A 14,354-nucleotide genomic window follows, 5' to 3' on the forward strand; every position below is an offset into this window, starting at 1 on the left:
TATTGGGTCGAATTCTAAATCTTGAGACTAGAAGGGAAGCTTTAGAGATGACCTGTCTGGCAATTTGTAGTAAACCAACCACCACTGTATGCAAATATGCCCACAGATTTGTCTGAAATTTGGGATAAACTGATAGTATCTTCAAAAGAAACTGGATAGTCTTATTGATTAGTGAGAAAGCCTTCTTGCTCATGCTGACTGAGGAGAAACAGAAAAGAGTTGGAGGAAGGATTTAGCTAAAGTTGGGAAAGAGGGAAACTGTTGTTAAAGAAGAGGTTGAAGATAGAGACTACAAAGTAGACTTCTCAGGCAGCCAGACAAAACCTTGAATCTAGGAGCTGATTCAAGTAGTAGAGATTTGTTCTAAGCAAAAGAGGGAACATAGTGAATATTATCTTCAGAGAAGTATGAAGCCACAATTCATTTTGAAAATTACCAAATGTTTCATTGTCAAGGCCCGAATTACTCACCTTGCTTGTATTTAGAAGTATTCGGCATTCCACTTACAGAGACTGGCCTTACTGAAAGCATGGGCTTCGTGGGAAGGGCTAAGAAATAATAAGAAACTGCTTTTAGTATTTGGTAGCAGGTGCAGAGTGGAGTTCATTTGCCACTTACCAACCTTGGATGGTAGCTGCCTGAAATTCGATGCTGGGGTCTTCTACCTGATGCACCTCTCTCAAGCACATAGATCTGAGATCAAAGTTTTAGAAGCCTAAACCCAAGATAGGGCTATTCCTTGATGCTACTTTTTGAAAAGTCTCTTGTGTTCTGAGGCAACCTTGACACTATGTACCAAGTCCACTATCAATCCTCAGTTTCCAGGCAGAGCTTAGGACAGCAGACCTCGGAGGGTCGTAATGCTGAGGGATGTATGGCAGAGAAGGTATGGCATGAATTTTCTCTAAATACCCACACTGTACTTTGTAATAATCCCACTCGTAGTACAGGAGTAGAAATAAATATACACAAACACACATAAACACTATACCAAAGACTCATAAAGGTGTGTATAATATTTCAAATATATATATACATATATATGTGTGTGTGTGTGTGTGTGTTTATATATGTATTTTTGACTGGGTTCACTCTGTTAGCTACTTAAGATAAACATGGTTGGAGGGTGAGGTGATTCTCAGAGGAAATGGTCATAATACTAGGAAGGACCTGGCATTGAGGCAGGAAACCTAAAATATAAAGAAGATGGGTCAGTGGCTCCACAGGGCATTTGGGGTGATAGAACTTCCACTCTGGATGGAGGGTCTGACACTTGAGACCAATAATCCAAACTCTCGGCTGTAATTTTTCCGTGTGACAATCATAGCCATTTGCAAAAATTAAATTTCCAATGATAACTCAGAATTCCCTGAGGAAGGCCCCTTCTACCTATCCCTTTGTCAACATGCCTGAGCTGCCATGTGCCCTGTCCTGTTCTCTGGAGGAGACTTTTCCTTCTGCCAGCATCACATTGGCCAGCACTAACTGAACTCCCCAAATCTCCATGCCTGCCTCTGCTTTCACATGAGTAAAGAAAAGTGGACAAATAAAACCACTTAGAGAGCCAGGAGTCTCTGCTCTTAATTACTTTTGCTTCTCTGATGAACCTCAGTATACAACCAACTGCTGTAGTGAAAACATAACACACCTTAGTTAGCAATTTGAAATCCTATTGAAACTCCATAAAGATGGCCATACAAGATCCATGAAGTAAAAAACAAAAAACAGTATCACTGCCAAATAAATGTGGCTAACTTTGGGTCAGACAATGATAAACAGATCTTATGACTGTAGGACTTCTCTGAAAGGATTGCCTTTCATCTGTTTGCCTGTCTACTTGCCTCATGACCCTTCATTCTATTCTCCCCCACCCTCCCTAACCTGCTCTGTTTTGTACACAGGACTAGCCCCTGCAGGGTAAATATCCCAGATCTCTTTGCCCATTTGGTTTCTAATTACAATGGGACAATGGGAAGCATTGGCCTTGGGGGCTGGGCAGGAGAAAGAAAGAGGTCAGAGTATTTTTTTCTTCTCTCTTTGCTTTGAGTGATTTCTCAGACAGAGACTGCATCTCTCCATGACTCCAGCTCCTGCCCAATGGAGTTTCCTCTTAAGATCCAGATCCCCATAAGCAACCCCTGAGCTCTGCTAACACCACATCCCTGCTCTGTCCTGCAGCCCTTGGAGTGATAGTGGCTTCCTGCCATGTTCACCTTTAGATTGCCCTGCCTTCCCTGGTTTTCAGCTCTTCCAATACCTCTCTAGTTCAGTTTCTATATCAAATTCTATTGAACCACTTTGTGTGGGTTCGATTTTCTTGAAAAACCATAATAGATACAACATACTTACTTGATTTATGACTCTCCAAGAGAAAGAATGAGCATGCCCAAGACTTATTTCTCCATATTCCCTTCATCTTTGTGATCATGTATTGACATCCTACAGAAGAATTGGTAAAGCCTGTTAAGATATATTTGACTATTTTCCCAAAGTTCTACCTCCTAAATACAGAATATTTTTGCATGAAATGAATGACATCTTCTAGGAAATTGCAAAGCTTCTGAAGGCCAAAAATGACATAGCTAAACCCATTATTAAATGTCCAAGAAGAAAGGGTAAAAGTAGGCATCCCAGAGCTGAAGGCTAATTTCTAGAACCCAAATAGTTCTCACAAAGAATTCAGTTCATCTCATGAGCCAATGACTTTGCTCCTTGAAAGTCAATTTGGAGAAGAGTAGTCTATTGACCTCTCCCCACCCCCACCCCCCCACGAAAAATCAGGCCCTCTAAGGCTGGCTTGGCTCTCAATAGTACTTAGAATTTACACAGTACTTTCTGTCTTCAAAGAACTATGCAGACATTAACCAATTATTCTGTTCTTGGCCCCATGCTGTGTTACACTATCAAGATTTGACAAACTCTTTATACTCTCTGCAATTCTATAAGAATGTAGGTTTGTCTATTTCAATCAAAACTGAAGCCAAGCCGGGACCTTCAGCTGAAGGAAGCCTTGACAATTTAATATTTAATACAAACATCCTGTTCTCATAAACTGATCCTCTTTAACAGAAAAAAAAAATGTCATTAGAACACAGCTGAGCAAAAAGGGAAAGGTTATAAACTTTAAAAAGAACAAAATAGTTAATGTTTGGAGCTTTTAAAGTGTTTTCAACAGACAGTTGTGCAGCTGTGGCTACTTGGGAGGGGGGCTTTCGCTTCATCTCCTTTCATCTGCCTATGGGTGCCTATTATTAAAGGTTTACATTTTGTTTATGCTCTCCATGATATGCAGATATTTTCTTTCCCTTTTGAATTTCCTCCTTCTTGCTTCCCCTTTGAGACCCTCTTGCCTTTCAGGCATTGAGCTAATGAAGAGCTAGAGAGAAATTAGTCCTAGAAAATAAAACTGTCTGCTTAAAACAAGATCAGGCACTATGTAGAAAGCTGCAAACTGAGCCTTCTCACCGTGCCCTTTCTCTAGACTGATGGCTGACCTGAAAGGACCACCCTCTCCCTCTCGGCCTTCCTTACTGCCTCTTCTACAAGTCCTGCTTCAGAACTGGCCTTCTGTGGTGGAAATTGAGGCAACTGGCTAATGATGCCAGAATTTCACTGTGGCAAACGTATCTCCACTTTTCATCAGACTTTGGAGCATTATACAACTGGAGTATAACCAAGATCCACCAAATACTGTTTGCAATCTGGTCTTGATTTAAAAGCCAACCACATGGCATTTGAACTTTTTGACTGACAAGTTCAATCGCAAACCAACCTTGGCTTTCCCATTCCACTTGTCCTTGGGACTTAAGATAAATAATTTTGGCATTGAATACATTCATAAATATCCTACCAGGATGTGGATCTATGTGATCATCCATAATATATAAGGAGTTGACCCTAAAAAATTATGCCACAATCAAAGATAGAAAAAATGGAGACAACTTAGATTTCAAGAAGCATTAGCAGTTTCATGGTAGGCACTTGGTGATTAAAGTTTCCACTGGGTACTGAAGCACTATTAATGGTTGACATTTAGTACAGCAAAGAAAAAGAGAGGTTTATAAGAACCCCAGAAAAATGCCCTCCACGGATTCCCATGCCCAGAATTTCATTTAACAGTGTACTTAAATCACACTTTCACTTAAAGAGTGAATCTAGTGACCCCAGTTTTCATGATTTCTTCTTATTCTTTACAACTCCTGTATTATCTATTTATGCTCTCTTCCTCCCTCTCTCATATATATAGTATCATTTCACTACATTATTTATGATTTTGTGAGTATATGTTTTGTCTTTTCATTTTAGCTTGGGGAAAGAAGCGGAACCCGAGACAAGGATGCAAGTATCTCCTGGAATTGTCCAACTGCAAGGTAAGAGGATGTAGCATTTACTCACCAGATCTTGTTCCCAGGTTGAATGTCATCCCAGGAGTATTAGTCGCCGAGCTTTTCTGAGTGGCACAAGCCAAACAAGCTCAAACTCCTATGTCTTGGCAGAAGGCCTAGCAGGGAAAGCCACACAGACACCCTCGAAGTGAGATGCTGACAGCTGGAGTTGAATCTTTAGTTCATGGAATTGTCTCCCACATGTGGGCTGAAATCAGAGGTGGGTCATGGGTCTATGATGCCAATACCAGAGGCATTTGCTCTTGTCTATCACGCCAACTTGGACTGCAAGTTTCTCAGGGCAGAGGTTGTCTCCTCTGACTTGGTGCCATGCCATAAATCTAGCATAGCACCAGATATTGGAAGGAGGAGCAATAAATATTTCTGATAGAAACAATTTTAGAATAAATCAGTCATATATTCCCCAATGTCTCTTTTCTCTTTGTCTATTTTTCTCATTCCTAATTTCATTTTCCACCTTTCTAATTTTTTTTATAGCACCAACAAAAAAAAATAGTTCAACCTGGGTAGAAAGAGGGTTGAAACTTACAATACAAAGGCTTAGGTTTGAGTCTTAACATCAACCTTAAACTAATTGAGTGACATTCAGCAAGTCAAAAACCTCTTGATTTCCAAATCTATAAGATACTTTTCTCCAGAGCTTAATGTCAAAATGTGCACATATCTATGTGCATGAGAACCATGGAAATGTGTGCATCTAGAAGGGACATCTTACCTCCTCATCTCCACGGTCATCTGCTTCCTAAATATCCACTCCTGGAATTTAAAACTTCTGAGCATTTCTAACTGCCAGGAAGACACAGAACATAGGAAAGTGATATAGTTTGACCAGGGCCCCCTTCTTGCTGATAAACCTTGAGTTATTTTATGACTTCTGGTCAATATACATCTTCCTAGAAAAGTAGATCTCATCAGTACCATTTGGATAGAAAACACTGTCGTGCAAAGAACCCCAAATCAACCACTTTTCCCAGAACCCTCGCTTATTCCCCCAGCTAAGGCTTCCTTTTATATTATTTCCACTATATCAATTACCTATTGCCACAAATAATGCTTACATAACACCATCTCAGAAGTTAGTGAGTAAAAACAATAACCACCATAAAAAACAAATATGGTCTGATGGATGAATAGAAGGCTGGATGGATGGTTAAACAATATAGTAAAACAATATAGTAAAATGCTAGATAATGATATATGGCTGTTCACTGAAAAAAACATTTCAGTTTTTCTATATGTTTAGAAATTTTCATTTAAAAAATGTTGAAAGACAAACCAAGCACTTATTTAGTTCATAAAAAGGTTGCTCTGGGCTGGGCTGGGCTGATCTTGGCTAGGCTTACTTATGCCTCTGTCCTATTACATTGGAAACTGTGCAGTCCATGATGGCCTCACCCAGCATAGCTCTTCTCCATGTTTCATCTTCCAGCAGGCTAGCAGGGGCTTGTTAACATAATGGTTACAGGAATCCAGAGAACAAGTGAAAGTGTGAAAGTCTTCTTGAGTCCTTGGCTTGAAAATGTCATGCTGTTACTTTCAGACTGTTGGCCAAAACCAATCATAAGGCCTTCCTAGACTGGGGCCATTTTTGCAGTCTACCACATCTACCTTACTGGTCGCTAATCACTGTTACCACAAAGCAACTGGGCCTCTATAGTCAAACTTACACTCTCACCTAATTTTGATCACTCGCCAGCAGTCACACACATAGGACTTTCAGAATCTAGAAGATCTCAGCTCCAGAAGTGAAGGACGATACTTTAATATCTATATCTTAGTCAGGTGAGGTTGCAGGCCAGAGAAAGTTAGCAATTACCCCAAGGAAGCAGTAATCAGGAGGTAAATGTGCTAACATTCAAAACCTGGTTTGGGGCCCTGCTACACTCTGCTATCTCCATCATTCAATCCTAAAGTCATAGGTCTCCCTATGCAACCTCTTTCCTGGTTCTTCTTGGAGAACACACTTCTTCCCTGCTTCTCTTCACTCACTGCTTACAGTCTGTCTTTTGTAAACTAAGATGAGGTCACTATCCCATTTTCCCAGAACTCATGCCTTCTCTCTGTTCAGCAAAGATTTCAGGGTTCATCAAGCCAGGCGTCTGTTGTCTCTCGGTCCTCCTCATATTCAGAGGAATTAGACCAACATAAGCAGTGCAGTCTTGGGTCAGAACATTGCTGTCTCTTTGTGCTGAGTCCTACAAACACACCTGGGGTAAAAACTCCACTTCATTAGCATCATACTAACACACCACTGGCTCAGACAGCTAACTGGCTCAGACAGGGGAAATGGCAAACACAACATTCTAAAAGCTGGGAAACCTAGGAAGCATTGCCCTCTTCAAAGTCCAGTCATGTGTAGGGTATTTCAACAACCTTTTGTTACCATTCTCAGTAAAGAGAAGCAGACAGTGAGAATTACTTCCTAATAAGGACCATTGAGTTATTAGCAAGCAAGCTAATGGAATTAAGCCTTTCTTGTTAGTCACTTGCCAAATTCAAAGACTATAATATTTATTAGTTTTTAATTAGCCTTGTCATTACATCATTAGTACCTTCCCCACTACTGCAATTCAGAGAGAGTAGAAAGGTATAATTTTACGGTGCTTACTGATCGTATTACTTGATTAAAGATGACAACTAGACCTGCCTAGCATTCTTAAGAGCTGAGGAGAGGGCAAGTTAGAGCAAGGAATTAGGAGGGGTGAGAGGTTGGACATCAGGGAAAAGCAACCACTTTTAGCTCAACATGAATGAAATCACAGACTCCTTGCTGCATCCTGTTTGGAATATAAGATATTATCATGGCCTGTAATGGGAACTCCTTAGTTTATTAAAAAATAATAACTATAAGGGGGAGAAGGAGAATAGGGAGGTGAAATATTTGCAACAATGACTCATTTTATATCAAATCATAGGTCAGATGATGTCAGAGATATGAGCCACCCTAAGTACAAATCAGACACCTCTGTCCACTGGAACTCTCTTTAGACTCAAAGAGAAGACGTTGGCATAGTTAGTGACTTACTGAGCCCAAGAAGAGTGTTACCTTACACACATCTCTGTTTCTCCACCTGTAACATGAGGGGTTAAAATCAGATCCTTCCTCAGAAGTCTTCCACCACTAACTTCCTGAGACCCAGAAGCCAACATCTAATATTTGCCTTCTCAATACCAGTGCCCATGTCAGGCGCTCTTACCACTGCTGAGTCCTGATAATAATCCTGAAAGGTTGGCATCATTCTGAACCCTGTTTTCCTAAAGAGCCAACTAAGACTGACTTTGGTTCCAAGACTTGCCGGGTTCCTTGCTACTCATAGCTGGTGAAAGGAACATCAGCAGGGCATCCCTTGGAGCCTGGCAGAGAGGTAGAGTCTCAGGTCCCATCCACACTTACTGAGTCCAAATCTGCATTTTAGCAAACCTCCCAGGGGATTTGTACTCCAATGGGATGTAAACCACGTTACAGTTTAAAAAGTGCCCTAGGTCACAAAGCCACTAAATGTCAAAGCCAGAAGGCAAATTCAAACCCTCTAATATTACATCTTGTTCTTTTTCCACCCATACCACACCCATGATTTCTTCTTCCAGAAGGAACTGGCCCTTGTTCAGCTCTTCTTATCAGCCACGGTCAGGATGCCAAGCAAATCTCTGGATACTTTCTGCAGTCTCTCTCTGAGGGACTCTTTAAACCCATTACACACCACTCAAATCATTCCCTGGATGGCTTACACCTTGCCCCCACCCCATGTAATTAAATTAGTCTTGAATCCAAAATGACAGCATTGCCAATGGCCTTGGAAATGATAAATAAACCAACTTTTCAAGTGACTTTAAGGATAAAACCTAAAAGAAAAGCAAAGAGCAATTTTTTTCTGTTTCTGAAAAGAATTTAAAGGAAAAAAAAAAAAAACTTGTCGATGAAGTAGCAGAGGGCTACTATCAGCACCAGGAGGACTTTCTTTAAAGGAGAGTTGGCTTTGGCTTCTCTTTTGATGCTTTGGCTTAGAAGACATCAGAGGAGACCTCCGCTTAGCTGGGAACAGTGATAGTCTGGAGACCCCCAGGCAGACCAGTCCCCCCTTAGTTAGGTTACTCTAGAGTTGTAAACACCGTGCTCTCTCAATCTGTTTTCCAAGATGAACTGTATATAAAGCGTGTGTGTGGCAGAAGATGATAGCTCGCTTGAGGCTTTCAGCAATCGATGTTTACAGACTATAATGGAAACCACAAGTTTCTTCTTTAACTCAAGTCAGTATACATTCCTTTAACCGCAGGCAAATAGGAGCAGGGAGGGGGGTTGGGAGGAGCTCACAGTGAGTCATCATTTCACATTTTTTAACAGCTTAATGAGCATCTAGAAATGCTGTATTAGCCAGCAAAAATAGTCTTATTTTCCCCCAACAAATTCAGCCATGACCCTATTTGGATGTTGAATTCCTTGAGCATCTACTTCAAGTGACTCCCCTCACGGAAGGTGAGTGACTAATGTCTCTACCACAGAATTACAAATAAAAGCATCTGAAAGGCCCCACAACCAACTTCACGTTCATCATCTTCCCTCATTTTGCCCCAAGATTGAGAAGAGAAAAAAAATATTTCTCCTAGGTTCCATTAATCCTCTGGAAAACCCAGCCCAGGGTGCTTGGAAGAAAAGACAGAATTCTCAGATCTGTGAAGCAGCTCTCTCAGCCAAGATTCCCGGTGCTAACAGACAGATGGTAAATATAGCTAGGGTTCTAAAGCCACAGCTGTGTGCCTCTGGATCTCTCAGATCTATGTGTGCGATCATTAAAATTGTTCAGATCATCTAAAATAGCAGTCTCTGTGTGATCTGGGAAACTTTGTTATTCCTGACCCACTTTCATATTTTACTTTCAGGGGCCACATGCATAATCTGAGCAAAATAAGGGGGAAAAATTCAGAATTTCTCAGAGCTACTAAATATCTTGAATGTATGTGCATTTGTATATAGATAATTTAATGCTATATTAAAGTTATTAGTATTTTGATATCTCTTTGATAATTGAGAAGGAGAAACTGAGTTTTTCCCCAAGTTTTGTCTTGAGTCCCAAATAAATTATCTTTTGTCTTTTCATTCTTCTTTTTCCAATCCCCTCTAATGCTATTAGTCATATTCTGGCTCCCAAGCCAACTATAAGATCTGAAGAATCCCATTTGTCCTATAGACAAAAATATACATCTTTTAGGTCATTGGTGCCAATTCTGTGCAAACTTAAAGGAAGGTGAATTTAAGAGTCACCCAGTTTCATGAGAAAAATCTATGAGACTTTCTTCTTGAATTTACAAAGAATAAAATGCAAGTATATCATTTCTGGAATAGTGCCAGAGGACATGACCTTGTGATCTCATGGCCATTTCTTCATGTCCCTACAGATTAGCTTTAAAACTCCCTGCTGTTTCACAGCAAACGAAGTGTAGCTCCTACAGAAGTTGTGGCAATTGACAAAAATATTCCTGTTATATGGAATTCTTATGATGATGCTGATAAAATACAGAATTAAAGAAAAAAATGACATTTTTAATTCTAAATTGTTTCCCCTTATACTGGGTGAATTTCTCTGAATAAAGCTAATTCGCCTTTTTAAAAGGTCATCATTAGGTCTGGTCAGAACATATGATTATTTAGTATTGCCTTCTGAGGACTCCGTCAGGATAATTTCGTGACTATTCGTTCAGTTTTCAGTCTTTTTCTTTTATTTAACTTGAGCAAGAGGAAAAGAAAAATCAGTCATGAGTCCTATGGATTGCAGGCCCCAAATAGGAGGTTGTAAATATATACAAGTCGATATGTGGACAGAGCAATTTCCATACATGTCTTTTCATTTATATATTTGTAATTTCAGCAGATATTCATGAGAATCTAGTATACATTGCTAAGCTAGGTGCTAGGGGGACTCTGGTGTGCAAAATTGACAGAGTCCAGCTTCCAATTTAATGGGGTTTTAAAGGGTGGCTAAAGATGGATTAATTAACAAAAAAATGAACAGATTATCTAGTAAGAAAAATATCAAATGACATTAAGTGTTATGCAGAAAATTAAAGGTATATGGACTTTATTTGGATTCTGTTTGAAAAATTAGTTGTGAAACACATTTTTCAATCAGTCTAGGAAAACTGAACACAAACTATGTATTTGATGATGTTAAAGAATTAATATTAATATTGTTGGGTGATAGTGGCTTTGTGCTAATGCTAAAAAAGAAAAACAATAAAAGTCCTTATCTATTAGAGACACATACTGAAGTGCTTGCAAGTGAATTTGCGAGGATTTGCTTTAAAAATTTCTCAAAAAAGAAGGAGTCAGGATAGAGGAAACAAGAATGTCAAAAAGGTAGTGGTTGTTACAGCTGGGTGGTGGGCAAGAAGGATTCACAGTACTATTTTTCCCACATTAATGCATTTTGAAAATATCCTTAAAAGTTCATTTTAATAATAACAGAAAGAATGATGCTGTATCACATGGGTGTTCAGAGTTAACACTTTCTGAGCACTTAGGATATGAAAATTGCTTTACATACACCATCATTATTGCCAATCCTTAGAAACAGACTGGACTCCCACCCAAAATTTGGTTTGCATGTCTAGAATGATGAAGCCACACACACACTAAGAGGGTATGAAAAGATTTATTGTTTAATAATGAAACTTTGAGAGGAGAGCAGGGCAGGCCCCTCAAGCTGGTCTGACACTGGCTTGATATTTTTATTGTGTTGGAGGTGGGCAGAGTAAGAGTTCCCATGTACAGGCAGGGACTTGTGTGGCTTGAATCTTCTACCAGCTCAAAAAAAAAAAAAAAGCACTGAGCTTTCTTATCAATAGTCCTAGATGTAGGGCACAAGGGAAAGAGGGAGGAGTAAGGCTTAAAAGTTGTCAGCAATCGAACATCAAAAATTGAAGTCAGACAATTGCAATTCCCTCATTTAACCATCACTGCAGTTCTCTAAAGTAGGATAATATTTCACAGAGGAGTACATCGAGGCCTAGCAAGGTTAAGGTACTTGCCGAGATCGTCAAGGAAAAAACATTAGAACCAGAACCTACTGTCTTAATCACATACTGCGCTTTAGTTATTCCTTCCTTTTACATCAGGGGGACATGAGGCACTTCCACATACAAGGATCATATTTGGACCACATTTCAACCTAGGAAAGTCAACAGGGCTTATTATGCCCATATCCGATAGAGGAAATTAAGGCCCAGGCCAGGCAAATAATAGAATCAATAAAGATGGCATATGTAAGAAGCACACATTCTTCTCTGCTGACAAATTGTTTTTCCACTGAATCAGTTAGGATGTTTTTGGTTGCAAGAGGCAAAATGGCTTAAACAATAAGGACTGTATTGTAACCCCTAACAGGAAGTACAGGTGTGGGGCAGGATCCAGGGCAAGTGAATTCAACAGCTCAACAAGACCTTCAAGGATCCAGATTCTCTTCAGGTTTCCATTCTGCCACCTTGGGACTGGTCTCATTCACAGACTAGAAGCAAAATGGACACAGATGTCAGGTCCACATATGACAACATTAGAAGAAAAAAGAGAAATTCTCTAAGAGAGAAAAAGTCTTTGAAGACTTCTGGCAGATTTTCTCCTGTGTTTTGTTGGCCAGTGGTCTGAGTCACATGCCCCTCCTTGAACTACTCACTGAAGGCCTTAAAGTGATGCTAAACTTTAGTAGACACTTGAGCTCCTTATGAGCACACCGTAGAATACACTGGAAGTCTACACAAACCTAAGAGGGCAGGCTCTACTCCATTCCAATAGATTGTGCCACACAAGAATATGAGGTCAGTGATGTCAGACCTTTAGTTTTGTCATGATAAGTTGTAAATCTAGATTTTTTACATCTAGACTTGGAGATGTTGACAACAAATTTAATTATAAAAAATAAATTATAGGCCAACATTCTGTAGCTCAAAAAAAAAAAAATCCGTTGATTTAAAAGCGTCTTTGTCTTGCTAGTGTTCAACCTCTAAGCAAAAGAATCACAGAGATTTCAATTCAGAAGGTCTGATGTGACAGCTGAGGTTTGTATTTCTCACAAGCTCCAGGGTGATGCTGATGCTGCTGGTTCATGGGCCACACTTGGAGTATGTTGTTCTACACTCCTACTCCATTTTGCTTTTCTCTACCCTATGGGGTGACTGTATGAGGTCCAATATTTCATTGCCCTGGCTGGAGCAGCCTATGCTCCTTCCCTTTTGCTCTCATTGAGCATCCTAGCAGCCTATCGATGCTGCTCCTGCCCTCTTCCAGCCTTTAGCACATTTTAGGAAACAAACTGGATTCTCAGGTTGGCCATCGATGTCTTTTTCCTACCTTTCTCTCCAAATGAAATGGAATGAAATGAAACACACCATGATATAGAAAGGCAGAAAGAACTTCAAATAAGCTGGCTCATTACTTCCTTCCACAAACTAGGGAAGGGCACAAACAAATAAACACAATATTGCAAAGGGGAAGCCAGTTAGGCTGGGCCTGGTTTTCACCAAGCAGTGACCTCCTCCCTTAAATTAAATGCCCAGAGCCTCACAGTCTCATCTGGTCCTGATTTTCAATCGGCAGTAAACTGATATGTTTTTTTTTTCACTTTCATTATAGCTTGTTTTCATCTAGTTTATATTTCCAAATGTACTGGTTTTCAAGCCTGGACTGTCATATTAAAAAACAAAAATACAACTTCAAAAAAATGTAGGCTAGCCAACCCTATGGCACCAGGGAGAGGGCCCAGACCTTTACTTGTGGGAACTCCTTGGAGATTTTCTATTCTCTGAGCTAATCCCATTGGGAGTCACTGAGTTGGTGGGTGGGTGTAAAGAAACTGCTTTCTTACCTCTGTGTGGAGTGGCATGCTGAGCAGAGAGAAAAGAGAATGGAGAAATCCATAAAGGTTTCCACACCCTGCACACTACAACCCATTCTAGAAGGGCAAAAGAAACTCTGAAGGAATGGAAAGCTGGGCAGAGGGGTCATAACAGAGACTTATAAACTTGCCAGATAATGGAGAAAAGGCCTAACTCTTCCACCAAGTGAGAGTAGAGGCCCATGTTTTGTGCACAGAAAGGAATAGCCAAACCCTTCCCTCTGACTAAGTCTCAAAGGAATTACTCAGCAAATGGAATGAACTCACCCTGAGGTACATGGACAACACACTCTTCTACTGGACAAAAATCATCCAAGGTAACCCTCATGGATGCCTGCCAGACCTCCAGCTACACCATCATTGGAGGATCTGAGCTCATTCCCTTGGGCAGGCGCCTCCCTACTCTGAGCTCTCTGCAGCTGGATCAAGGCAGTCTTTTCTCCCCATTGCAGGGGGTATGATTTTGGCCATTTGGGAGTATGGTAAACAGGCTTGCAAACTCTTCAGAGTAGAGGTCAACATCTAACAGCTGGTTCTTCAGAGGCTCAGGCTGCCCTCAATTATGGAATATTTGGTGGTGAATTGAGATTCATCACAAGGCAGCCTCCATTTTCGGTAACTCCTATGTACAGTTCCAAAATGGACTTTCTCCTTGACAGAAATGATTCAGAGTATAAACCCAAACAGGCTTTTCCTCCAAGTTTAACTTTTTATGTATCAGCATAAAAAAATAAATATTTAGTGTTGGCCTTCCCAGACTTTCTCTGAAGTCTCTTTCCTCTTGGCTGATTCCAAAGCTCATTCTTTCTTCTTCTCTTAATCTCTTCTGCCAAGGTATTTGTCGTTCCTGGTGACAGCACTTTCTCTTCTGAGGATGCTTTAAATCTTTTCTCTCTGGAATCTTCTTAAAGCTTCTATTTCCATCTGGTGTCAAGCTCAGAAAGTCAAAAAATAGTTTCCCAATTCCCATCTTTTAGTAAACACCTTTTGGTAATCAGACCATTCTCTCTTGCTCTGTTTTCTGCAGTTTTAAACACACACACACACACACTCCCTTCATCATTAT

At 40.2% G+C, this 14,354-nt stretch overlaps 1 long non-coding RNA gene across 1 annotated transcript; it reads right to left on the reverse strand.

The window, feature by feature from the left end:
* Positions 1–230: 230 nt before the first annotated feature.
* Positions 231–5,392, reverse strand: LOC120611903 (uncharacterized). Its single transcript, XR_005655317.1, has 3 exons — positions 4,396–5,392; positions 2,350–2,439; positions 231–548 (listed from the first exon to the last, which is right to left on the reverse strand). It is a non-coding gene; the product is annotated as an uncharacterized LOC120611903 (long non-coding RNA).
* Positions 5,393–14,354: the final 8,962 nt, after the last annotated feature.

Source organism: Pteropus medius, unplaced genomic scaffold, assembly GCF_902729225.1.
Source record: "Pteropus medius unplaced genomic scaffold, Ma_sr-lr_union100, whole genome shotgun sequence".
In the NCBI taxonomy this organism is placed as follows: Eukaryota; Metazoa; Chordata; class Mammalia; order Chiroptera; family Pteropodidae; genus Pteropus; species Pteropus medius.